Source organism: Garra rufa, chromosome 1, assembly GCF_049309525.1.
Source record: "Garra rufa chromosome 1, GarRuf1.0, whole genome shotgun sequence".
Taxonomy (NCBI): domain Eukaryota; kingdom Metazoa; phylum Chordata; class Actinopteri; order Cypriniformes; family Cyprinidae; genus Garra; species Garra rufa.
This window is the reverse complement of record NC_133361.1, coordinates 98195672-98218057: the sequence shown is the minus strand read 5'-3', so window position 1 is coordinate 98218057 and position 22386 is coordinate 98195672. Positions and strand designations below refer to the sequence as shown.

General features: G+C 40.4%; 35 non-coding genes across 35 annotated transcripts; all 35 read right to left on the bottom strand.

The window, feature by feature from the left end:
• Positions 1-3637: 3637 nt before the first annotated feature.
• Positions 3638-3756, bottom strand: LOC141317442 (5S ribosomal RNA). The gene has a single exon (XR_012351822.1). It is a non-coding gene; the product is annotated as a 5S ribosomal RNA (ribosomal RNA).
• Positions 3757-3840: 84 nt separating this feature from the next.
• LOC141317441 (5S ribosomal RNA) lies at positions 3841-3959 on the bottom strand. The gene has a single exon (XR_012351821.1). It is a non-coding gene; the product is annotated as a 5S ribosomal RNA (ribosomal RNA).
• Positions 3960-4760: 801 nt separating this feature from the next.
• LOC141319051 (5S ribosomal RNA) lies at positions 4761-4879 on the bottom strand. The gene has a single exon (XR_012353329.1). It is a non-coding gene; the product is annotated as a 5S ribosomal RNA (ribosomal RNA).
• Positions 4880-4963: 84 nt separating this feature from the next.
• LOC141317754 (5S ribosomal RNA) lies at positions 4964-5082 on the bottom strand. The gene has a single exon (XR_012352113.1). It is a non-coding gene; the product is annotated as a 5S ribosomal RNA (ribosomal RNA).
• Positions 5083-5883: 801 nt separating this feature from the next.
• Positions 5884-6002, bottom strand: LOC141318901 (5S ribosomal RNA). The gene has a single exon (XR_012353188.1). It is a non-coding gene; the product is annotated as a 5S ribosomal RNA (ribosomal RNA).
• Positions 6003-6086: 84 nt separating this feature from the next.
• LOC141319179 (5S ribosomal RNA) lies at positions 6087-6205 on the bottom strand. Its single transcript, XR_012353451.1, has one exon. It is a non-coding gene; the product is annotated as a 5S ribosomal RNA (ribosomal RNA).
• Positions 6206-6289: 84 nt separating this feature from the next.
• On the bottom strand, positions 6290-6408 carry LOC141318575 (5S ribosomal RNA). The gene has a single exon (XR_012352883.1). It is a non-coding gene; the product is annotated as a 5S ribosomal RNA (ribosomal RNA).
• Positions 6409-7209: 801 nt separating this feature from the next.
• Positions 7210-7328, bottom strand: LOC141294305 (5S ribosomal RNA). The gene has a single exon (XR_012340923.1). It is a non-coding gene; the product is annotated as a 5S ribosomal RNA (ribosomal RNA).
• An 84-nt stretch (positions 7329-7412) lies between these two features.
• On the bottom strand, positions 7413-7531 carry LOC141318452 (5S ribosomal RNA). The gene has a single exon (XR_012352768.1). It is a non-coding gene; the product is annotated as a 5S ribosomal RNA (ribosomal RNA).
• An 84-nt stretch (positions 7532-7615) lies between these two features.
• LOC141319127 (5S ribosomal RNA) lies at positions 7616-7734 on the bottom strand. Its single transcript, XR_012353401.1, has one exon. It is a non-coding gene; the product is annotated as a 5S ribosomal RNA (ribosomal RNA).
• Positions 7735-8535: 801 nt separating this feature from the next.
• LOC141294298 (5S ribosomal RNA) lies at positions 8536-8654 on the bottom strand. Its single transcript, XR_012340921.1, has one exon. It is a non-coding gene; the product is annotated as a 5S ribosomal RNA (ribosomal RNA).
• An 84-nt stretch (positions 8655-8738) lies between these two features.
• On the bottom strand, positions 8739-8857 carry LOC141317753 (5S ribosomal RNA). The gene has a single exon (XR_012352112.1). It is a non-coding gene; the product is annotated as a 5S ribosomal RNA (ribosomal RNA).
• Positions 8858-9657: 800 nt separating this feature from the next.
• LOC141311631 (5S ribosomal RNA) lies at positions 9658-9776 on the bottom strand. The gene has a single exon (XR_012349096.1). It is a non-coding gene; the product is annotated as a 5S ribosomal RNA (ribosomal RNA).
• An 84-nt stretch (positions 9777-9860) lies between these two features.
• LOC141317440 (5S ribosomal RNA) lies at positions 9861-9979 on the bottom strand. Its single transcript, XR_012351820.1, has one exon. It is a non-coding gene; the product is annotated as a 5S ribosomal RNA (ribosomal RNA).
• An 801-nt stretch (positions 9980-10780) lies between these two features.
• On the bottom strand, positions 10781-10899 carry LOC141292591 (5S ribosomal RNA). The gene has a single exon (XR_012340543.1). It is a non-coding gene; the product is annotated as a 5S ribosomal RNA (ribosomal RNA).
• Positions 10900-10983: 84 nt separating this feature from the next.
• Positions 10984-11102, bottom strand: LOC141319031 (5S ribosomal RNA). Its single transcript, XR_012353310.1, has one exon. It is a non-coding gene; the product is annotated as a 5S ribosomal RNA (ribosomal RNA).
• Positions 11103-11903: 801 nt separating this feature from the next.
• On the bottom strand, positions 11904-12022 carry LOC141294291 (5S ribosomal RNA). Its single transcript, XR_012340920.1, has one exon. It is a non-coding gene; the product is annotated as a 5S ribosomal RNA (ribosomal RNA).
• Positions 12023-12106: 84 nt separating this feature from the next.
• Positions 12107-12225, bottom strand: LOC141317752 (5S ribosomal RNA). The gene has a single exon (XR_012352111.1). It is a non-coding gene; the product is annotated as a 5S ribosomal RNA (ribosomal RNA).
• An 800-nt stretch (positions 12226-13025) lies between these two features.
• LOC141311620 (5S ribosomal RNA) lies at positions 13026-13144 on the bottom strand. The gene has a single exon (XR_012349085.1). It is a non-coding gene; the product is annotated as a 5S ribosomal RNA (ribosomal RNA).
• Positions 13145-13228: 84 nt separating this feature from the next.
• LOC141317439 (5S ribosomal RNA) lies at positions 13229-13347 on the bottom strand. Its single transcript, XR_012351819.1, has one exon. It is a non-coding gene; the product is annotated as a 5S ribosomal RNA (ribosomal RNA).
• An 801-nt stretch (positions 13348-14148) lies between these two features.
• Positions 14149-14267, bottom strand: LOC141292584 (5S ribosomal RNA). Its single transcript, XR_012340542.1, has one exon. It is a non-coding gene; the product is annotated as a 5S ribosomal RNA (ribosomal RNA).
• An 84-nt stretch (positions 14268-14351) lies between these two features.
• Positions 14352-14470, bottom strand: LOC141319030 (5S ribosomal RNA). The gene has a single exon (XR_012353309.1). It is a non-coding gene; the product is annotated as a 5S ribosomal RNA (ribosomal RNA).
• An 801-nt stretch (positions 14471-15271) lies between these two features.
• LOC141317883 (5S ribosomal RNA) lies at positions 15272-15390 on the bottom strand. The gene has a single exon (XR_012352234.1). It is a non-coding gene; the product is annotated as a 5S ribosomal RNA (ribosomal RNA).
• An 84-nt stretch (positions 15391-15474) lies between these two features.
• LOC141317438 (5S ribosomal RNA) lies at positions 15475-15593 on the bottom strand. The gene has a single exon (XR_012351818.1). It is a non-coding gene; the product is annotated as a 5S ribosomal RNA (ribosomal RNA).
• An 801-nt stretch (positions 15594-16394) lies between these two features.
• On the bottom strand, positions 16395-16513 carry LOC141293090 (5S ribosomal RNA). Its single transcript, XR_012340637.1, has one exon. It is a non-coding gene; the product is annotated as a 5S ribosomal RNA (ribosomal RNA).
• An 84-nt stretch (positions 16514-16597) lies between these two features.
• Positions 16598-16716, bottom strand: LOC141317750 (5S ribosomal RNA). Its single transcript, XR_012352110.1, has one exon. It is a non-coding gene; the product is annotated as a 5S ribosomal RNA (ribosomal RNA).
• Positions 16717-17517: 801 nt separating this feature from the next.
• Positions 17518-17637, bottom strand: LOC141317635 (5S ribosomal RNA). Its single transcript, XR_012352001.1, has one exon. It is a non-coding gene; the product is annotated as a 5S ribosomal RNA (ribosomal RNA).
• Positions 17638-17721: 84 nt separating this feature from the next.
• LOC141317749 (5S ribosomal RNA) lies at positions 17722-17840 on the bottom strand. Its single transcript, XR_012352109.1, has one exon. It is a non-coding gene; the product is annotated as a 5S ribosomal RNA (ribosomal RNA).
• Positions 17841-18641: 801 nt separating this feature from the next.
• LOC141319115 (5S ribosomal RNA) lies at positions 18642-18760 on the bottom strand. The gene has a single exon (XR_012353390.1). It is a non-coding gene; the product is annotated as a 5S ribosomal RNA (ribosomal RNA).
• An 801-nt stretch (positions 18761-19561) lies between these two features.
• Positions 19562-19680, bottom strand: LOC141294283 (5S ribosomal RNA). The gene has a single exon (XR_012340919.1). It is a non-coding gene; the product is annotated as a 5S ribosomal RNA (ribosomal RNA).
• Positions 19681-19764: 84 nt separating this feature from the next.
• Positions 19765-19883, bottom strand: LOC141318993 (5S ribosomal RNA). Its single transcript, XR_012353275.1, has one exon. It is a non-coding gene; the product is annotated as a 5S ribosomal RNA (ribosomal RNA).
• An 800-nt stretch (positions 19884-20683) lies between these two features.
• LOC141292573 (5S ribosomal RNA) lies at positions 20684-20802 on the bottom strand. The gene has a single exon (XR_012340540.1). It is a non-coding gene; the product is annotated as a 5S ribosomal RNA (ribosomal RNA).
• Positions 20803-20886: 84 nt separating this feature from the next.
• LOC141317437 (5S ribosomal RNA) lies at positions 20887-21005 on the bottom strand. Its single transcript, XR_012351817.1, has one exon. It is a non-coding gene; the product is annotated as a 5S ribosomal RNA (ribosomal RNA).
• An 801-nt stretch (positions 21006-21806) lies between these two features.
• LOC141310579 (5S ribosomal RNA) lies at positions 21807-21925 on the bottom strand. Its single transcript, XR_012348064.1, has one exon. It is a non-coding gene; the product is annotated as a 5S ribosomal RNA (ribosomal RNA).
• An 84-nt stretch (positions 21926-22009) lies between these two features.
• On the bottom strand, positions 22010-22128 carry LOC141317436 (5S ribosomal RNA). Its single transcript, XR_012351816.1, has one exon. It is a non-coding gene; the product is annotated as a 5S ribosomal RNA (ribosomal RNA).
• Between the last annotated feature and the right edge of the window lie 258 nt (positions 22129-22386).

The window sequence follows — 22386 nt, the reverse complement described above, 5'->3', positions numbered from 1 at the left end:
TTTCAACACTTTTATAATCTTCCACAATTAGTGTAGTGTCATCTGCATATTGAAATACTTTTGTTTCTTCTAGTCCCTCCTCAATTTTTATCCCTTTTATTTCTTTATCTTTTTGAATTAACATCCCTAGTGGTTCTGCTATCAGCGTATATAGCTGTGCTGATAATGGACATCCTTGTCTAATGGATCTTGTGACATTAAAAGGATTGGTTAAAAAGCCGTTACATTTTACTCTTGTCATTATATTTCTATATAAAATCCTTAACCACTCTTTAAAATTCTCCCCAAAACCAAAATGATCTAAAATCGAAAATAAAAACTCATGCTCCACTCTATCGAAAGCCTTCTCGAAGTCTAGGCTAATTATATATCCTTTCCTATTATTTTCCTTTAAAATACTCATTATGTCTCGTATACCACTTGTTGTATCCGCTATATCCCTCCCTGTCACCCCGTAGGCCTGGTTTGTCTCAATTATTTTTGGTAAGACATTCTTCAATCTACTTGATAAAATTTTAGCTAAAATCTTCAAATCTGCATTCAACATTGTAATCGGCCTATAATTCTTCAAACTCTTATTATCACCTTTTCTTTTATAAATCAACTTCATTAGTCCCATACTCATTCTTTGATCCAGCTCTTTTTTCTTAAATATTTCATCATACACTTCTTTTAAGATCTTACTTATTTCCTTCTTAAAAATCTTATAAAATTCATTCACTATTCCATCTATTCCCGGACTTTTGTTACTTTTTAGACTTTCTATCGCTTGTATTATCTCTTCTTCCTTTATTTCCTCGTCACAGTCTTTTTTGTCTTCTTCTTCTACTCTCGCTTTGATATGTTGCAGTAAGTAATTTTTGTTTTCCTCTTCTATACCTTCCTCTCTAAACAAGTCTTCATAAAAAATCCTTACTTCATTTAAGAGTAACTCTGTTCCTATTATGGACTCTTCATCTTTGTTTTTTAGTTCTTTTATTGTATCTGCCCTTCCCCTTCTTCTTTCTAGGTCAAAAAAAAATTTAGTACATTTTTCCCCTTCTATTGTGTATCTAGCTTTGCTCCTTAGTCTTGCCCCTTGACATTTTTCCTCTTCCATTTTCTTAAGCTTCTCTTCTAACTCTACTATTTTTTGAATATCCATTACCTTTTCCTTTGTTTCTTTTCTTAAACTTTCTCTAATTCCCTGTTCTTTAGCATTTTTGGCTTTTCTCATACCTTTACTAAATTCAATTGAATACTTCTTTATTTCATATTTTACATTTTCCCACCATATTCGTTTGTCTTCCCCATACATGCCATCCTTCTTTTCCTGTTCCATTAAATCATATATTCCCAATTTGTAATTCTCATCTTTTAAAATTCCAGAATTTAAAATCCACACCCCTGGTCCTTTATCCTCCTTGTTAAAATCTATTTTCCACCTTATCATCTTGTGATCACTAAAACTAGTGTCACTATAAACAATATCATCAATAAAATAATCTATATCCCTTGTACTTAAAATAAAATCAATTCTCGTTTGATTCAAAAAGTTACCAACCAAGCTCCTTCTAGTAAATTCTTTTTTGTTTTCATGTCTCTCCCTCCACACATCAGTCATGTTTCTTTCTTCCATTAAAGATACCAGCTCTTTTCTTCCCATGTCTGTTCTAAAAACCATTCCCTCCGCTATATCTCTTTTACTAAACACAGTGTTAAAATCTCCTACAATTATTACTGACTTCCATTTATCTATTATTCCTCTAATGTTTTCAAAAAACTCCCTTTTTTCTTTCTCTTCTGTTGGCGCATGAACATTCATTAAAATAAACTCTTTTTCCCCGTGACTTATTTCAACAGCATTACATTTTCCTTTTCCATCATTATATATTTCTTTCACTTTGCAGTCAATATCATTTCTTATTAAAATCGCCACTCCACTTCCTAACTTTACATCTCCATTACTATAAAACATTTCACCATTCCACATCTTTTTGACATTGTCAATTACCTCCTTTTTCCAGTTCGTTTCCTGAAATACAATAATGTCTTCTTTCTTGCATAGTTCTAGAGTATTTTTCAGTTTGTTCATATTCATTAATCCTCTTGCATTCCAGCATACAAAATTTAAAACCATACTGTACAAAAATAAATAATTAAAAACAGTCATTCTTGATTATCTTCTCCATCTTCCCCACTCAACACCTCAATTTTATTCTCTGAATACTTAAGTCTTTTCCTTTTTGCCATTTCCAAATTAGGTATTACCTTCAGTTGTTTTCTCCGTGGCATTATTCCCAGTCCTCTGTCCTTTTGGTTCTTTATTCCTTCCTCTCCTGTCAGTTCTACTACAATCAGTTCTCCTCCCCTTGATAGTGTTTCTTCCGCTGATTTCTCTTCCTCCATTCTTTCCTCCTGATCTTCTACTTCCTGTTGCTCTTCTTTTTCTTGTTCTTTACTAGTCCCATGTCCCTCTCTTCCAGTTATCTCGTACTGCTCTTCCTCTTCGTTTGTTTCTTGGGTTTCTGTAGTGTTGTTATGCATCTGCCCGTTCATTTGTTGCTCCTCCTCTTCCTCGTTGTTCTGCATCCAGCATTCACATTTGTTTAGCGTTTTAAAACAGTCTGGACACTTCACTGCATTGCATTCCCGTGCAAAATGACCATGCTCCTCACATTTGCGACACTTAAAGTCTGGACAATCCTTCAGGAAATGCTCCGGGCTCATACACAACCGGCAGGTTTTAACCTGCTTATTGTGTATCACCCGAAAATGCTGAGTTCCTTCTGCTGTCTCAAACCGCGTACTGTATGGGAGCGACGCCACCTCTCTTGAGAATTTAGCTTTGATGAACCTTGTTCCATCTTCAATATCCGTACCTGGATAACATCTCCTCTTCATACTTGAGACAGGGATAACTCCCCACCCCTCCAGTTTCGTTATGATGTCGTCGTCACTCAGATAGACGGGTATATGCATAAATGACACCACATACTCCCTGTCTTCCAACTTCCTCACTTCACAAATGTGTCCATTGATATCCAGTCCATTTAACAGTTCATCACAACATTCCTCAGATTCCATTGTTACCTCATATTGTTTCTGTTGTTTCGGGCGCACCGCCAAAATTCCCTTCACACCGATTTTCTTCGTTATTGCTTTAATGATACTCTCTGCATTGCCATCTCTTGTTTCACTCACATCAATAGTTATTGTTGCCTCTTTCCTGTATAGCCTCTTTGTGCTGCTTATGATCCTTTCTCGTTGTCCTAATTCAGTCCTTTGTTCTTTTGCCATCTCTATCTCTGCCGCCATTTCCTTGTTGCTGCCGTGTAGTCCGTCCGAATCACTCATACTTGCGAAAAAACAACAAACACAAACCACTTCCCAGACAGCACACGGCTGCTGGTTAGTGGTTTAAAACAAAAAAACTTACTAACACAAACCAAAACTTATTTTCACTCACACTAACCAAATAAATCGAGAAGGTAAGAGTATCTCTCTTTCCAAACTGCAGTCACACACTTCCTGGTTTGCTCTAGGGCGCTCTCAGCGCGGTATGGCCATAAGCGAGGGCTGCTCCAAAAAGTGGGCTATTTAAAGATCAGCCTCCGTAAAAGCCAGCATATTATATAAATAGTGAAGAAAAGGCAAAAGCTTACAGCACCTGGTATTCCCAGGAGGTCTCCCATCCAAGTACTAACCAGGCCCGACGCTGCGTAGCTTCCGAGATCAGACGAGATCGGGCGCTCTCAGCGCGGTATGGCCATAAGCGAGGGCTGCTCCAAAAAGTGGGCTATTTAAAGATCAGCCTCCGTAAAAGCCAGCATATTATATAAATAGTGAAGAAAAGGCAAAAGCTTACAGCACCTGGTATTCCCAGGAGGTCTCCCATCCAAGTACTAACCAGGCCCGACGCTGCGTAGCTTCCGAGATCAGACGAGATCGGGCGCTCTCAGCGCGGTATGGCCATAAGCGAGGGCTGCTCCAAAAAGTGGGCTATTTAAAGATCAGCCTCCGTAAAAGCCAGCATATTATATAAATAGTGAAGAAAAGGCAAAAGCTTACAGCACCTGGTATTCCCAGGCGGTCTCCCATAAAAGTGTAACAATCGGCCTTATCAGCCGAGTTACAAGACTAAAATGGGGTCAGATTTAACTGTGAGAGATGACTAGTGGTTAAAAGAATGAGACATAAAAGAAAATTGGTTTAAATAGATTTGGTGTATTTACAAGGTTCACATAAAAGACTTTAAAACAACACGATAAAACTAGGTAAACTCTGTTAAAAGAATACAGTTCATTTGTCCATACCCTAAAAACAGGTAAACTCTGTTAAAAGAATACAGTTCATTTGTCCATACCCTAAAAACAGTCCAAGAATCCCAGTGTGTTGATAAGTCCAATGTGAGTGTCCACCAGTGTATATACAATCCACAGAAAGTGTAATCCAAAGTTTGCAGGTGGTGAATGGAAAGGTGAGCTCTAAAATTAGCAACTCCTCAATCCAACAGTTTGGTGACTGTCCTTTGTTTGTCATGCTGCTCTCTTATACAGTTGTACTTCCTGCTTCCTGTCATGTGTCTAGTCACATGACAGGCCAACCATCCATTTATTAAAGACACATACACTTAAAATGTTAAGAGTAATAAAATGGCCTAAAAAACATGTAAAACACTTAAAACTCTATAATACATTTAAATGATTGTAATAAATAGAGCGGTAAAACACGTCTTTCTAAAAGCCAGCATATTATATAAATAGTGAAGAAAAGGCAAAAGCTTACAGCACCTGGTATTCCCAGGCGGTCTCCCATCCAAGTACTAACCAGGGCCGACGCTGCTTAGCTTCCGAGATCAGACGAGATCAGGCGCTCTCAGCGCAGTATGGCCATAAGCGAGGGCTGCTCCAAAAAGTGGGCTATTTAAAGATCAGCCTCCGTAAAAGCCAGCATATTATATAAATAGTGAAGAAAAGGCAAAAGCTTACAGCACCTGGTATTCCCAGGCGGTCTCCCATCCAAGTACTAACCAGGCCCGACGCTGCGTAGCTTCCGAGATCAGACGAGATCGGGCGCTCTCAGCGCGGTATGGCCATAAGCGAGGGCTGCTCCAAAAAGTGGGCTATTTAAAGATCAGCCTCCGTAAAAGCCAGCATATTATATAAATAGTGAAGAAAAGGCAAAAGCTTACAGCACCTGGTATTCCCAGGCGGTCTCCCATAAAAGTGTAACAATCGGGCTTATCAGCCGAGTTACAAGACTAAAATGGGGTCAGATTTAACTGTGAGAGATGACTAGTGGTTAAAAGAATGAGACATAAAAGAAAATTGGTTTAAATAGATTTGGTGTATTTACAAGGTTCACATAAAAGACTTTAAAACAACACGATAAAACTAGGTAAACTCTGTTAAAAGAATACAGTTCATTTGTCCATACCCTAAAAACAGGTAAACTCTGTTAAAAGAATACAGTTCATTTGTCCATACCCTAAAAACAGTCCAAGAACCCCAGTGTGTTGATAAGTCCAATGTGAGTGTCCACCAGTGTATATACAATCCACAGAAAGTGTAATCCAAAGTTTGCAGGTGGTGAATGGAAAGGTGAGCTCTAAAATTAGCAACTCCTCAATCCAACAGTTTGGTGACTGTCCTTTGTTTGTCATGCTGCTCTCTTATACAGTTGTACTTCCTGCTTCCTGTCATGTGTCTAGTCACATGACAGGCCAACCATCCATTTATTAAAGACACATACACTTAAAATGTTAAGAGTAATAAAATGGCCTAAAAAACATGTAAAACACTTAAAACTCTATAATACATTTAAATGATTGTAATAAATAGAGCGGTAAAACACGTCTTTCTAAAAGCCAGCATATTATATAAATAGTGAAGAAAAGGCAAAAGCTTACAGCACCTGGTATTCCCAGGCGGTCTCCTACCCAAGTACTAACCAGGCCCGACGCTGCTTAGCTTCCGAGATCAGACAAGATCGGGCGCTCTCAGCGCGGTATGGCCATAAGCGAGGGCTGCTCCAAAAAGTGGGCTATTTAAAGATCAGCCTCCGTAAAAGCCAGCATATTATATAAATAGTGAAGAAAAGGCAAAATTTTACAGCACCTGGTATTCCCAGGCGGTCTCCCATCCAAGTACTAACCAGGCCCGACGCTGCTTAGCTTCCGAGATCAGACGAGATCTGGCGCTCTCAGCGCGGTATGGCCATAAGCGAGGGCTGCTCCAAAAAGTGGGCTATTTAAAGATCAGCCTCCGTAAAAGCCAGCATATTATATAAATAGTGAAGAAAAGGCAAAAGCTTACAGCACCTGGTATTCCCAGGAGGCCTCCCATCCAAGTACTAACCAGGCCCGACGCTGCGTAGCTTCCGAGATCAGACGAGATCGGGCGCTCTCAGCGCGGTATGGCCATAAGCGAGGGCTGCTCCAAAAAGTGGGCTATTTAAAGATCAGCCTCCGTAAAAGCCAGCATATTATATAAATAGTGAAGAAAAGGCAAAAGCTTACAGCACCTGGTATTCCCAGGCGGTCTCCCATAAAAGTGTAACAATCGGCCTTATCAGCCGAGTTACAAGACTAAAATGGGGTCAGATTTAACTGTGAGAGATGACTAGTGGTTAAAAGAATGAGACATAAAAGAAAATTGGTTTAAATAGATTTGGTGTATTTACAAGGTTCACATAAAAGACTTTAAAACAACACGATAAAACTAGGTAAACTCTGTTAAAAGAATACAGTTCATTTGTCCATACCCTAAAAACAGGTAAACTCTGTTAAAAGAATACAGTTCATTTGTCCATACCCTAAAAACAGTCCAAGAACCCCAGTGTGTTGATAAGTCCAATGTGAGTGTCCACCAGTGTATATACAATCCACAGAAAGTGTAATCCAAAGTTTGCAGGTGGTGAATGGAAAGGTGAGCTCTAAAATTAGCAACTCCTCAATCCAACAGTTTGGTGACTGTCCTTTGTTTGTCATGCTGCTCTCTTATACAGTTGTACTTCCTGCTTCCTGTCATGTGTCTAGTCACATGACAGGCCAACCATCCATTTATTAAAGACACATACACTTAAAATGTTAAGAGTAATAAAATGGCCTAAAAAACATGTAAAACACTTAAAACTCTATAATACATTTAAATGATTGTAATAAATAGAGCGGTAAAACACGTCTTTCTAAAAGCCAGCATATTATATAAATAGTGAAGAAAAGGCAAAAGCTTACAGCACCTGGTATTCCCAGGCGGTCTCCCACCCAAGTACTAACCAGGCCCGACGCTGCTTAGCTTCCGAGATCAGACGAGATCGGGCGCTCTCAGCGCGGTATGGCCATAAGCGAGGGCTGCTCCAAAAAGTGGGCTATTTAAAGATCAGCCTCCGTAAAAGCCAGCATATTATATAAATAGTGAAGAAAAGGCAAAAGCTTACAGCAGCTGGTATTCCCAGGCGGTCTCCCATCCAAGTACTAACCAGGCCCGACGCTGCTTAGCTTCCGAGATCAGACGAGATCGGGCGCTCTCAGCGCGGTATGGCCATAAGCGAGGGCTGCTCCAAAAAGTGGGCTATTTAAAGATCAGCCTCCGTAAAAGCCAGCATATTATATAAATAGTGAAGAAAAGGCAAAAGCTTACAGCACCTGGTATTCCCAGGAGGTCTCCCATCCAAGTACTAACCAGGCCCGACGCTGCGTAGCTTCCGAGATCAGACGAGATCAGGCGCTCTCAGCGCGGTATGGCCATAGGCGAGGGCTACTCCAAAAAGTGGGCTATTTAAAGATCAGCCTCCGTAAAAGCCAGCATATTATATAAATAGTGAAGAAAAGGCAAAAGCTTACAGCACCTGGTATTCCCAGGCGGTCTCCCATAAAAGTGTAACAATCGGCCTTATCAGCCGAGTTACAAGACTAAAATGGGGTCAGATTTAACTGTGAGAGATGACTAGTGGTTAAAAGAATGAGACATAAAAGAAAATTGGTTTAAATAGATTTGGTGTATTTACAAGGTTCACATAAAAGACTTTAAAACAACACGATAAAACTAGGTAAACTCTGTTAAAAGAATACAGTTCATTTGTCCATACCCTAAAAACAGGTAAACTCTGTTAAAAGAATACAGTTCATTTGTCCATACCCTAAAAACAGTCCAAGAACCCCAGTGTGTTGATAAGTCCAATGTGAGTGTCCACCAGTGTATATACAATCCACAGAAAGTGTAATCCAAAGTTTGCAGGTGGTGAATGGAAAGGTGAGCTCTAAAATTAGCAACTCCTCAATCCAACAGTTTGGTGACTGTCCTTTGTTTGTCATGCTGCTCTCTTATACAGTTGTACTTCCTGCTTCCTGTCATGTGTCTAGTCACATGACAGGCCAACCATCCATTTATTAAAGACACATACACTTAAAATGTTAAGAGTAATAAAATGGCCTAAAAAACATGTAAAACACTTAAAACTCTATAATACATTTAAATGATTGTAATAAATAGAGCGGTAAAACACGTCTTTCTAAAAGCCAGCATATTATATAAATAGTGAAGAAAAGGCAAAAGCTTACAGCACCTGGTATTCCCAGGCGGTCTCCCACCCAAGTACTAACCAGGCCCGACGCTGCTTAGCTTCCGAGATCAGACGAGATCGGGCGCTCTCAGCGCGGTATGGCCATAAGCGAGGGCTGCTCCAAAAAGTGGGCTATTTAAAGATCAGCCTCCGTAAAAGCCAGCATATTATATAAATAGTGAAGAAAAGGCAAAAGCTTACAGCACCTGGTATTCCCAGGCGGTCTCCCATCCAAGTACTAACCAGGCCCGACGCTGCGTAGCTTCCGAGATCAGACGAGATCGGGCGCTCTCAGCGCGGTATGGCCATAAGCGAGGGCTGCTCCAAAAAGTGGGCTATTTAAAGATCAGCCTCCGTAAAAGCCAGCATATTATATAAATAGTGAAGAAAAGGCAAAAGCTTACAGCACCTGGTATTCCCAGGCGGTCTCCCATAAAAGTGTAACAATCGGCCTTATCAGCCGAGTTACAAGACTAAAATGGGGTCAGATTTAACTGTGAGAGATGACTAGTGGTTAAAAGAATGAGACATAAAAGAAAATTGGTTTAAATAGATTTGGTGTATTTACAAGGTTCACATAAAAGACTTTAAAACAACACGATAAAACTAGGTAAACTCTGTTAAAAGAATACAGTTCATTTGTCCATACCCTAAAAACAGGTAAACTCTGTTAAAAGAATACAGTTCATTTGTCCATACCCTAAAAACAGTCCAAGAACCCCAGTGTGTTGATAAGTCCAATGTGAGTGTCCACCAGTGTATATACAATCCACAGAAAGTGTAATCCAAAGTTTGCAGGTGGTGAATGGAAAGGTGAGCTCTAAAATTAGCAACTCCTCAATCCAACAGTTTGGTGACTGTCCTTTGTTTGTCATGCTGCTCTCTTATACAGTTGTACTTCCTGCTTCCTGTCATGTGTCTAGTCACATGACAGGCCAACCATCCATTTATTAAAGACACATACACTTAAAATGTTAAGAGTAATAAAATGGCCTAAAAACATGTAAAACACTTAAAACTCTATAATACATTTAAATGATTGTAATAAATAGAGCGGTAAAACACGTCTTTCTAAAAGCCAGCATATTATATAAATAGTGAAGAAAAGGAAAAAGCTTACAGCACCTGGTATTCCCAGGCGGTCTCCCATCCAAGTACTAACCAGGCCCGACGCTGCTTAGCTTCCGAGATCAGACGAAATCGGGCGCTCTCAGCGCGGTATGGCCATAAGCGAGGGCTGCTCCAAAAAGTGGGCTATTTAAAGATCAGCCTCCGTAAAAGCCAGCATATTATATAAATAGTGAAGAAAAGGCAAAAGCTTACAGCACCTGGTATTCCCAGGAGGTCTCCCATCCAAGTACTAACCAGGCCCGACGCTGCGTAGCTTCCGAGATCAGACGAGATCGGGCGCTCTCAGCGCGGTATGGCCATAAGCGAGGGCTGCTCCAAAAAGTGGGCTATTTAAAGATCAGCCTCCGTAAAAGCCAGCATATTATATAAATAGTGAAGAAAAGGCAAAAGCTTACAGCACCTGGTATTCCCAGGCGGTCTCCCATAAAAGTGTAACAATCGGCCTTATCAGCCGAGTTACAAGACTAAAATGGGGTCAGATTTAACTGTGAGAGATGACTAGTGGTTAAAAGAATGAGACATAAAAGAAAATTGGTTTAAATAGATTTGGTGTATTTACAAGGTTCACATAAAAGACTTTAAAACAACACGATAAAACTAGGTAAACTCTGTTAAAAGAATACAGTTCATTTGTCCATACCCTAAAAACAGGTAAACTCTGTTAAAAGAATACAGTTCATTTGTCCATACCCTAAAAACCGTCCAAGAACCCCAGTGTGTTGATAAGTCCAATGTGAGTGTCCACCAGTGTATATACAATCCACAGAAAGTGTAATCCAAAGTTTGCAGGTGGTGAATGGAAAGGTGAGCTCTAAAATTAGCAACTCCTCAATCCAACAGTTTGGTGACTGTCCTTTGTTTGTCATGCTGCTCTCTTATACAGTTGTACTTCCTGCTTCCTGTCATGTGTCTAGTCACATGACAGGCCAACCATCCATTTATTAAAGACACATACACTTAAAATGTTAAGAGTAATAAAATGGCCTAAAAAACATGTAAAACACTTAAAACTCTATAATACATTTAAATGATTGTAATAAATAGAGCGGTAAAACACGTCTTTCTAAAAGCCAGCATATTATATAAATAGTGAAGAAAAGGCAAAAGCTTACAGCACCTGGTATTCCCAGGCGGTCTCCCATCCAAGTACTAACCAGGCCCGACGCTGCTTAGCTTCCGAGATCAGACGAGATCGGGCGCTCTCAGCGCGGTATGGCCATAAGCGAGGGCTGCTCCAAAAAGTGGGCTATTTAAAGATCAGCCTCCGTAAAAGCCAGCATATTATATAAATAGTGAAGAAAAGGCAAAAGCTTACAGCACCTGGTATTCCTAGGAGGTCTCCCATCCAAGTACTAACCAGGCCCGACGCTGCGTAGCTTCCGAGATCAGACGAGATCGGGCGCTCTCAGCGCAGTATGGCCATAAGCGAGGGCTGCTCCAAAAAGTGGGCTATTTAAAGATCAGCCTCCGTAAAAGCCAGCATATTATATAAATAGTGAAGAAAAGGCAAAAGCTTACAGCACCTGGTATTCCCAGGCGGTCTCCCATAAAAGTGTAACAATCGGCCTTATCAGCCGAGTTACAAGACTAAAATGGGGTCAGATTTAACTGTGAGAGATGACTAGTGGTTAAAAGAATGAGACATAAAAGAAAATTGGTTTAAATAGATTTGGTGTATTTACAAGGTTCACATAAAAGACTTTAAAACAACACGATAAAACTAGGTAAACTCTGTTAAAAGAATACAGTTCATTTGTCCATACCCTAAAAACAGGTAAACTCTGTTAAAAGAATACAGTTCATTTGTCCATACCCTAAAAACAGTCCAAGAACCCCAGTGTGTTGATAAGTCCAATGTGAGTGTCCACCAGTGTATATACAATCCACAGAAAGTGTAATCCAAAGTTTGCAGGTGGTGAATGGAAAGGTGAGCTCTAAAATTAGCAACTCCTCAATCCAACAGTTTGGTGACTGTCCTTTGTTTGTCATGCTGCTCTCTTATACAGTTGTACTTCCTGCTTCCTGTCATGTGTCTAGTCACATGACAGGCCAACCATCCATTTATTAAAGACACATACACTTAAAATGTTAAGAGTAATAAAATGGCCTAAAAAACATGTAAAACACTTAAAACTCTATAATACATTTAAATGATTGTAATAAATAGAGCGGTAAAACACGTCTTTCTAAAAGCCAGCATATTATATAAATAGTGAAGAAAAGGCAAAAGCTTACAGCACCTGGTATTCCCAGGCGGTCTCCCACCCAAGTACTAACCAGGCCCGACGCTGCTTAGCTTCCGAGATCAGACGAGATCGGGCGCTCTCAGCGCGGTATGGCCATAAGCGAGGGCTGCTCCAAAAAGTGGGCTATTTAAAGATCAGCCTCCGTAAAAGCCAGCATATTATATAAATAGTGAAGAAAAGGCAAAAGCTTACAGCACCTGGTATTCCCAGGCGGTCTCCCATCCAAGTACTAACCAGGCCCGACGCTGCGTAGCTTCCGAGATCAGACGAGATCGGGCGCTCTCAGCGCGGTATGGCCATAAGCGAGGGCTGCTCCAAAAAGTGGGCTATTTAAAGATCAGCCTCCGTAAAAGCCAGCATATTATATAAATAGTGAAGAAAAGGCAAAAGCTTACAGCACCTGGTATTCCCAGGCGGTCTCCCATAAAAGTGTAACAATCGGCCTTATCAGCCGAGTTACAAGACTAAAATGGGGTCAGATTTAACTGTGAGAGATGACTAGTGGTTAAAAGAATGAGACATAAAAGAAAATTGGTTTAAATAGATTTGGTGTATTTACAAGGTTCACATAAAAGACTTTAAAACAACACGATAAAACTAGGTAAACTCTGTTAAAAGAATACAGTTCATTTGTCCATACCCTAAAAACAGGTAAACTCTGTTAAAAGAATACAGTTCATTTGTCCATACCCTAAAAACAGTCCAAGAACCCCAGTGTGTTGATAAGTCCAATGTGAGTGTCCACCAGTGTATATACAATCCACAGAAAGTGTAATCCAAAGTTTGCAGGTGGTGAATGGAAAGGTGAGCTCTAAAATTAGCAACTCCTCAATCCAACAGTTTGGTGACTGTCCTTTGTTTGTCATGCTGCTCTCTTATACAGTTGTACTTCCTGCTTCCTGTCATGTGTCTAGTCACATGACAGGCCAACCATCCATTTATTAAAGACACATACACTTAAAATGTTAAGAGTAATAAAATGGCCTAAAAACATGTAAAACACTTAAAACTCTATAATACATTTAAATGATTGTAATAAATAGAGCGGTAAAACACGTCTTTCTAAAAGCCAGCATATTATATAAATAGTGAAGAAAAGGAAAAAGCTTACAGCACCTGGTATTCCCAGGCGGTCTCCCATCCAAGTACTAACCAGGCCCGACGCTGCTTAGCTTCCGAGATCAGACGAAATCGGGCGCTCTCAGCGCGGTATGGCCATAAGCGAGGGCTGCTCCAAAAAGTGGGCTATTTAAAGATCAGCCTCCGTAAAAGCCAGCATATTATATAAATAGTGAAGAAAAGGCAAAAGCTTACAGCACCTGGTATTCCCAGGAGGTCTCCCATCCAAGTACTAACCAGGCCCGACGCTGCGTAGCTTCCGAGATCAGACGAGATCGGGCGCTCTCAGCGCGGTATGGCCATAAGCGAGGGCTGCTCCAAAAAGTGGGCTATTTAAAGATCAGCCTCCGTAAAAGCCAGCATATTATATAAATAGTGAAGAAAAGGCAAAAGCTTACAGCACCTGGTATTCCCAGGCGGTCTCCCATAAAAGTGTAACAATCGGCCTTATCAGCCGAGTTACAAGACTAAAATGGGGTCAGATTTAACTGTGAGAGATGACTAGTGGTTAAAAGAATGAGACATAAAAGAAAATTGGTTTAAATAGATTTGGTGTATTTACAAGGTTCACATAAAAGACTTTAAAACAACACGATAAAACTAGGTAAACTCTGTTAAAAGAATACAGTTCATTTGTCCATACCCTAAAAACAGGTAAACTCTGTTAAAAGAATACAGTTCATTTGTCCATACCCTAAAAACCGTCCAAGAACCCCAGTGTGTTGATAAGTCCAATGTGAGTGTCCACCAGTGTATATACAATCCACAGAAAGTGTAATCCAAAGTTTGCAGGTGGTGAATGGAAAGGTGAGCTCTAAAATTAGCAACTCCTCAATCCAACAGTTTGGTGACTGTCCTTTGTTTGTCATGCTGCTCTCTTATACAGTTGTACTTCCTGCTTCCTGTCATGTGTCTAGTCACATGACAGGCCAACCATCCATTTATTAAAGACACATACACTTAAAATGTTAAGAGTAATAAAATGGCCTAAAAAACATGTAAAACACTTAAAACTCTATAATACATTTAAATGATTGTAATAAATAGAGCGGTAAAACACGTCTTTCTAAAAGCCAGCATATTATATAAATAGTGAAGAAAAGGCAAAAGCTTACAGCACCTGGTATTCCCAGGCGGTCTCCCATCCAAGTACTAACCAGGCCCGACGCTGCTTAGCTTCCGAGATCAGACGAGATCGGGCGCTCTCAGCGCGGTATGGCCATAAGCGAGGGCTGCTCCAAAAAGTGGGCTATTTAAAGATCAGCCTCCGTAAAAGCCAGCATATTATATAAATAGTGAAGAAAAGGCAAAAGCTTACAGCACCTGGTATTCCTAGGAGGTCTCCCATCCAAGTACTAACCAGGCCCGACGCTGCGTAGCTTCCGAGATCAGACGAGATCGGGCGCTCTCAGCGCAGTATGGCCATAAGCGAGGGCTGCTCCAAAAAGTGGGCTATTTAAAGATCAGCCTCCGTAAAAGCCAGCATATTATATAAATAGTGAAGAAAAGGCAAAAGCTTACAGCACCTGGTATTCCCAGGCGGTCTCCCATAAAAGTGTAACAATCGGCCTTATCAGCCGAGTTACAAGACTAAAATGGGGTCAGATTTAACTGTGAGAGATGACTAGTGGTTAAAAGAATGAGACATAAAAGAAAATTGGTTTAAATAGATTTGGTGTATTTACAAGGTTCACATAAAAGACTTTAAAACAACACGATAAAACTAGGTAAACTCTGTTAAAAGAATACAGTTCATTTGTCCATACCCTAAAAACAGGTAAACTCTGTTAAAAGAATACAGTTCATTTGTCCATACCCTAAAAACAGTCCAAGAACCCCAGTGTGTTGATAAGTCCAATGTGAGTGTCCACCAGTGTATATACAATCCACAGAAAGTGTAATCCAAAGTTTGCAGGTGGTGAATGGAAAGGTGAGCTCTAAAATTAGCAACTCCTCAATCCAACAGTTTGGTGACTGTCCTTTGTTTGTCATGCTGCTCTCTTATACAGTTGTACTTCCTGCTTCCTGTCATGTGTCTAGTCACATGACAGGCCAACCATCCATTTATTAAAGACACATACACTTAAAATGTTAAGAGTAATAAAATGGCCTAAAAAACATGTAAAACACTTAAAACTCTATAATACATTTAAATGATTGTAATAAATAGAGCGGTAAAACACGTCTTTCTAAAAGCCAGCATATTATATAAATAGTGAAGAAAAGGCAAAAGCTTACAGCACCTGGTAATCCCAGGCGGTCTCCCATCCAAGTACTAACCAGGCCCGACGCTGCTTAGCTTCCGAGATCAGACGAGATCGGGCGCTCTCAGCGCGGTATGGCCATAAGCGAGGGCTGCTCCAAAAAGTGGGCTATTTAAAGATCAGCCTCCGTAAAAGCCAGCATATTATATAAATAGTGAAGAAAAGGCAAAAGCTTACAGCACCTGGTATTCCCAGGAGGTCTCCCATCCAAGTACTAACCAGGCCCGACGCTGCGTAGCTTCCGAGATCAGACGAGATCGGGCGCTCTCAGCGCGGTATGGCCATAAGCGAGGGCTGCTCCAAAATGTGGGCTATTTAAAGATCAGCCTCCGTAAAAGCCAGCATATTATATAAATAGTGAAGAAAAGGCAAAAGCTTACAGCACCTGGTATTCCCAGGCGGTCTCCCATAAAAGTGTAACAATCGGCCTTATCAGCCGAGTTACAAGACTAAAATGGGGTCAGATTTAACTGTGAGAGATGACTAGTGGTTAAAAGAATGAGACATAAAAGAAAATTGGTTTAAATAGATTTGGTGTATTTACAAGGTTCACATAAAAGACTTTAAAACAACACGATAAAACTAGGTAAACTCTGTTAAAAGAATACAGTTCATTTGTCCATACCCTAAAAACAGGTAAACTCTGTTAAAAGAATACAGTTCATTTGTCCATACCCTAAAAACAGTCCAAGAACCCCAGTGTGTTGATAAGTCCAATGTGAGTGTCCACCAGTGTATATACAATCCACAGAAAGTGTAATCCAAAGTTTGCAGGTGGTGAATGGAAAGGTGAGCTCTAAAATTAGCAACTCCTCAATCCAACAGTTTGGTGACTGTCCTTTGTTTGTCATGCTGCTCTCTTATACAGTTGTACTTCCTGCTTCCTGTCATGTGTCTAGTCACATGACAGGCCAACCATCCATTTATTAAAGACACATACACTTAAAATGTTAAGAGTAATAAAATGGCCTAAAAAACATGTAAAACACTTAAAACTCTATAATACATTTAAATGATTGTAATAAATAGAGCGGTAAAACACGTCTTTCTAAAAGCCAGCATATTATATAAATAGTGAAGAAAAGGCAAAAGCTTACAGCACCTGGTATTCCCAGGCGGTCTCCCATCCAAGTACTAACCAGGCCCTACGCTGCTTAGCTTCCGAGATCAGACGAGATCGGGCGCTCTCAGCGCGGTATGGCCATAAGCGAGGGCTGCTCCAAAAAGTGGGCTATTTAAAGATCAGCCTCCGTAAAAGCCAGCATATTATATAAATAGTGAAGAAAAGGCAAAAGCTTACAGCACCTGGTATTCCCAGGCGGTCTCCCATCCAAGTACTAACCAGGCCCGACGCTGCGTAGCTTCCGAGATCAGACGAGATCGGGCGCTCTCAGCGCGGTATGGCCATAAGCGAGGGCTGCTCCAAAAAGTGGGCTATTTAAAGATCAGCCTCCGTAAAAGCCAGCATATTATATAAATAGTGAAGAAAAGGCAAAAGCTTACAGCACCTGGTATTCCCAGGCGGTCTCCCATAAAAGTGTAACAATCGGCCTTATCAGCCGAGTTACAAGACTAAAATGGGGTCAGATTTAACTGTGAGAGATGACTAGTGGTTAAAAGAATGAGACATAAAATAAAATTGGTTTAAATAGATTTGGTGTATTTACAAGGTTCACATAAAAGACTTTAAAACAACATGATAAAACTAGGTAAACTCTGTTAAAAGAATACAGTTCATTTGTCCATACCCTAAAAACAGGTAAACTCTGTTAAAAGAATACAGTTCATTTGTCCATACCCTAAAAACAGTCCAAGAACCCCAGTGTGTTGATAAGTCCAATGTGAGTGTCCACCAGTGTATATACAATCCACAGAAAGTGTAATCCAAAATTTGCAGGTGGTGAATGGAAAGGTGAGCTCTAAAATTAGCAACTCCTCAATCCAACAGTTTGGTGACTGTCCTTTGTTTGTCATGCTGCTCTCTTATACAGTTGTACTTCCTGCTTCCTGTCATGTGTCTAGTCACATGACAGGCCAACCATCCATTTATTAAAGACACATACACTTAAAATGTTAAGAGTAATAAAATGGCCTTAAAAACATGTAAAACACTTAAAACTCTATAATACATTTAAATGATTGTAATAAATAGAGCGGTAAAACACGTCTTTCTAAAAGCCAGCATATTATATAAATAGTGAAGAAAAGGCAAAAGCTTACAGCACCTGGTATTCCCAGGCGGTCTCCCATCCAAGTACTAACCAGGCCCGACGCTGCTTAGCTTTCCGAGATCAGACGAGATCGGGCGCTCTCAGCGCGGTATGGCCATAAGCGAGGGCTGCTCCAAAAAGTGGGCTATTTAAAGATCAGCCTCCGTAAAAGCCAGCATATTATATAAATAGTGAAGAAAAGGCAAAAGCTTACAGCACCTGGTATTCCCAGGCGGTCTCCCATCCAAGTACTAACCAGGCCCGACGCTGCGTAGCTTCCGAGATCAGACGAGATCGGGCGCTCTCAGCGCGGTATGGCCATAAGCGAGGGCTGCTCCAAAAAGTGGGCTATTTAAAGATCAGCCTCCGTAAAAGCCAGCATATTATATAAATAGTGAAGAAAAGGCAAAAGCTTACAGCACCTGGTATTCCCAGGCGGTCTCCCATAAAAGTGTAACAATCGGCCTTATCAGCCGAGTTACAAGACTAAAATGGGGTCAGATTTAACTGTGAGAGATGACTAGTGGTTAAAAGAATGAGACATAAAAGAAAATTGGTTTAAATAGATTTGGTGTATTTACAAGGTTCACATAAAAGACTTTAAAACAACACGATAAAACTAGGTAAACTCTGTTAAAAGAATACAGTTCATTTGTCCATACCCTAAAAACAGGTAAACTCTGTTAAAAGAATACAGTTCATTTGTCCATACCCTAAAAACAGTCCAAGAACCCCAGTGTGTTGATAAGTCCAATGTGAGTGTCCACCAGTGTATATACAATCCACAGAAAGTGTAATCCAAAGTTTGCAGGTGGTGAATGGAAAGGTGAGCTCTAAAATTAGCAACTCCTCAATCCAACAGTTTGGTGACTGTCCTTTGTTTGTCATGCTGCTCTCTTATACAGTTGTACTTCCTGCTTCCTGTCATGTGTCTAGTCACATGACAGGCCAACCATCCATTTATTAAAGACACATACACTTAAAATGTTAAGAGTAATAAAATGGCCTAAAAAACATGTAAAACACTTAAAACTCTATAATACATTTAAATGATTGTAATAAATAGAGCGGTAAAACACGTCTTTCTAAAAGCCAGCATATTATATAAATAGTGAAGAAAAGGCAAAAGCTTACAGCACCTGGTATTCCCAGGAGGTCTCCCATCCAAGTACAAACCAGGCCCGACGCTGCGTAGCTTCCGAGATCAGACGAGATCGGGCGCTCTCAGCGCGGTATGGCCATAGGCGAGGGCTACTCCAAAAAGTGGGCTATTTAAAGATCAGCCTCCGTAAAAGCCAGCATATTATATAAATAGTGAAGAAAAGGCAAAAGCTTACAGCACCTGGTATTCCCAGGCGGTCTCCCATAAAAGTGTAACAATCGGCCTTATCAGCCGAGTTACAAGACTAAAATGGGGTCAGATTTAACTGTGAGAGATGACTAGTGGTTAAAAGAATGAGACATAAAAGAAAATTGGTTTAAATAGATTTGGTGTATTTACAAGGTTCACATAAAAGACTTTAAAACAACACGATAAAACTAGGTAAACTCTGTTAAAAGAATACAGTTCATTTGTCCATACCCTAAAAACAGGTAAACTCTGTTAAAAGAATACAGTTCATTTGTCCATACCCTAAAAACAGTCCAAGAACCCCAGTGTGTTGATAAGTCCAATGTGAGTGTCCACCAGTGTATATACAATCCACAGAAAGTGTAATCCAAAGTTTGCAGGTGGTGAATGGAAAGGTGAGCTCTAAAATTAGCAACTCCTCAATCCAACAGTTTGGTGACTGTCCTTTGTTTGTCATGCTGCTCTCTTATACAGTTGTACTTCCTGCTTCCTGTCATGTGTCTAGTCACATGACAGGCCAACCATCCATTTATTAAAGACACATACACTTAAAATGTTAAGAGTAATAAAATGGCCTAAAAAACATGTAAAACACTTAAAACTCTATAATACATTTAAATGATTGTAATAAATAGAGCGGTAAAACACGTCTTTCTAAAAGCCAGCATATTATATAAATAGTGAAGAAAAGGCAAAAGCTTACAGCACCTGGTATTCCCAGGCGGTCTCCCACCCAAGTACTAACCAGGCCCGACGCTGCTTAGCTTCCGAGATCAGACGAGATCGGGCGCTCTCAGCGCGGTATGGCCATAAGCGAGGGCTGCTCCAAAAAGTGGGCTATTTAAAGATCAGCCTCCGTAAAAGCCAGCATATTATATAAATAGTGAAGAAAAGGCAAAAGCTTACAGCACCTGGTATTCCCAGGCGGTCTCCCATCCAAGTACTAACCAGGCCCGACGCTGCGTAGCTTCCGAGATCAGACAAGATCGGGCGCTCTCAGCGCGGTATGGCCATAAGCGAGGGCTGCTCCAAAAAGTGGGCTATTTAAAGATCAGCCTCCGTAAAAGCCAGCATATTATATAAATAGTGAAGAAAAGGCAAAAGCTTACAGCACCTGGTATTCCCAGGCGGTCTCCCATAAAAGTGTAACAATCGGCCTTATCAGCCGAGTTACAAGACTAAAATGGGGTCAGATTTAACTGTGAGAGATGACTAGTGGTTAAAAGAATGAGACATAAAAGAAAATTGGTTTAAATAGATTTGGTGTATTTACAAGGTTCACATAAAAGACTTTAAAACAACACGATAAAACTAGGTAAACTCTGTTAAAAGAATACAGTTCATTTGTCCATACCCTAAAAACAGGTAAACTCTGTTAAAAGAATACAGTTCATTTGTCCATACCCTAAAAACAGTCCAAGAACCCCAGTGTGTTGATAAGTCCAATGTGAGTGTCCACCAGTGTATATACAATCCACAGAAAGTGTAATCCAAAGTTTGCAGGTGGTGAATGGAAAGGTGAGCTCTAAAATTAGCAACTCCTCAATCCAACAGTTTGGTGACTGTCCTTTGTTTGTCATGCTGCTCTCTTATACAGTTGTACTTCCTGCTTCCTGTCATGTGTCTAGTCACATGACAGGCCAACCATCCATTTATTAAAGACACATACACTTAAAATGTTAAGAGTAATAAAATGGCCTAAAAACATGTAAAACACTTAAAACTCTATAATACATTTAAATGATTGTAATAAATAGAGCGGTAAAACACGTCTTTCTAAAAGCCAGCATATTATATAAATAGTGAAGAAAAGGAAAAAGCTTACAGCACCTGGTATTCCCAGGCGGTCTCCCATCCAAGTACTAACCAGGCCCGACGCTGCTTAGCTTCCGAGATCAGACGAGATCGGGCGCTCTCAGCGCGGTATGGCCATAAGCGAGGGCTGCTCCAAAAAGTGGGCTATTTAAAGATCAGCCTCCGTAAAAGCCAGCATATTATATAAATAGTGAAGAAAAGGCAAAAGCTTACAGCACCTGGTATTCCCAGGAGGTCTCCCATCCAAGTACTAACCAGGCCCGACGCTGCGTAGCTTCCGAGATCAGACGAGATCGGGCGCTCTCAGCGCGGTATGGCCATAAGCGAGGGCTGCTCCAAAAAGTGGGCTATTTAAAGATCAGCCTCCGTAAAAGCCAGCATATTATATAAATAGTGAAGAAAAGGCAAAAGCTTACAGCACCTGGTATTCCCAGGCGGTCTCCCATAAAAGTGTAACAATCGGCCTTATCAGCCGAGTTACAAGACTAAAATGGGGTCAGATTTAACTGTGAGAGATGACTAGTGGTTAAAAGAATGAGACATAAAAGAAAATTGGTTTAAATAGATTTGGTGTATTTACAAGGTTCACATAAAAGACTTTAAAACAACACGATAAAACTAGGTAAACTCTGTTAAAAGAATACAGTTCATTTGTCCATACCCTAAAAACAGGTAAACTCTGTTAAAAGAATACAGTTCATTTGTCCATACCCTAAAAACAGTCCAAGAACCCCAGTGTGTTGATAAGTCCAATGTGAGTGTCCACCAGTGTATATACAATCCACAGAAAGTGTAATCCAAAGTTTGCAGGTGGTGAATGGAAAGGTGAGCTCTAAAATTAGCAACTCCTCAATCCAACAGTTTGGTGACTGTCCTTTGTTTGTCATGCTGCTCTCTTATACAGTTGTACTTCCTGCTTCCTGTCATGTGTCTAGTCACATGACAGGCCAACCATCCATTTATTAAAGACACATACACTTAAAATGTTAAGAGTAATAAAATGGCCTAAAAAACATGTAAAACACTTAAAACTCTATAATACATTTAAATGATTGTAATAAATAGAGCGGTAAAACACGTCTTTCTAAAAGCCAGCATATTATATAAATAGTGAAGAAAAGGCAAAAGCTTACAGCACCTGGTATTCCCAGGCGGTCTCCCATCCAAGTACTAACCAGGCCCGACGCTGCTTAGCTTCCGAGATCAGACGAGATCAGGCGCTCTCAGCGCGGTATGGCCATAAGCGAGGGCTGCTCCAAAAAGTGGGCTATTTAAAGATCAGCCTCCGTAAAAGCCAGCATATTATATAAATAGTGAAGAAAAGGCAAAAGCTTACAGCACCTGGTATTCCCAGGAGGTCTCCCATCCAAGTACTAACCAGGCCCGACGCTGCGTAGCTTCCGAGATCAGACGAGATCGGGCGCTCTCAGCGCGGTATGGCCATAAGCGAGGGCTGCTCCAAAAAGTGGGCTATTTAAAGATCAGCCTCCGTAAAAGCCAGCATATTATATAAATAGTGAAGAAAAGGCAAAAGCTTACAGCACCTGGTATTCCCAGGCGGTCTCCCATAAAAGTGTAACAATCGGCCTTATCAGCCGAGTTACAAGACTAAAATGGGGTCAGATTTAACTGTGAGAGATGACTAGTGGTTAAAAGAATGAGACATAAAAGAAAATTGGTTTAAATAGATTTGGTGTATTTACAAG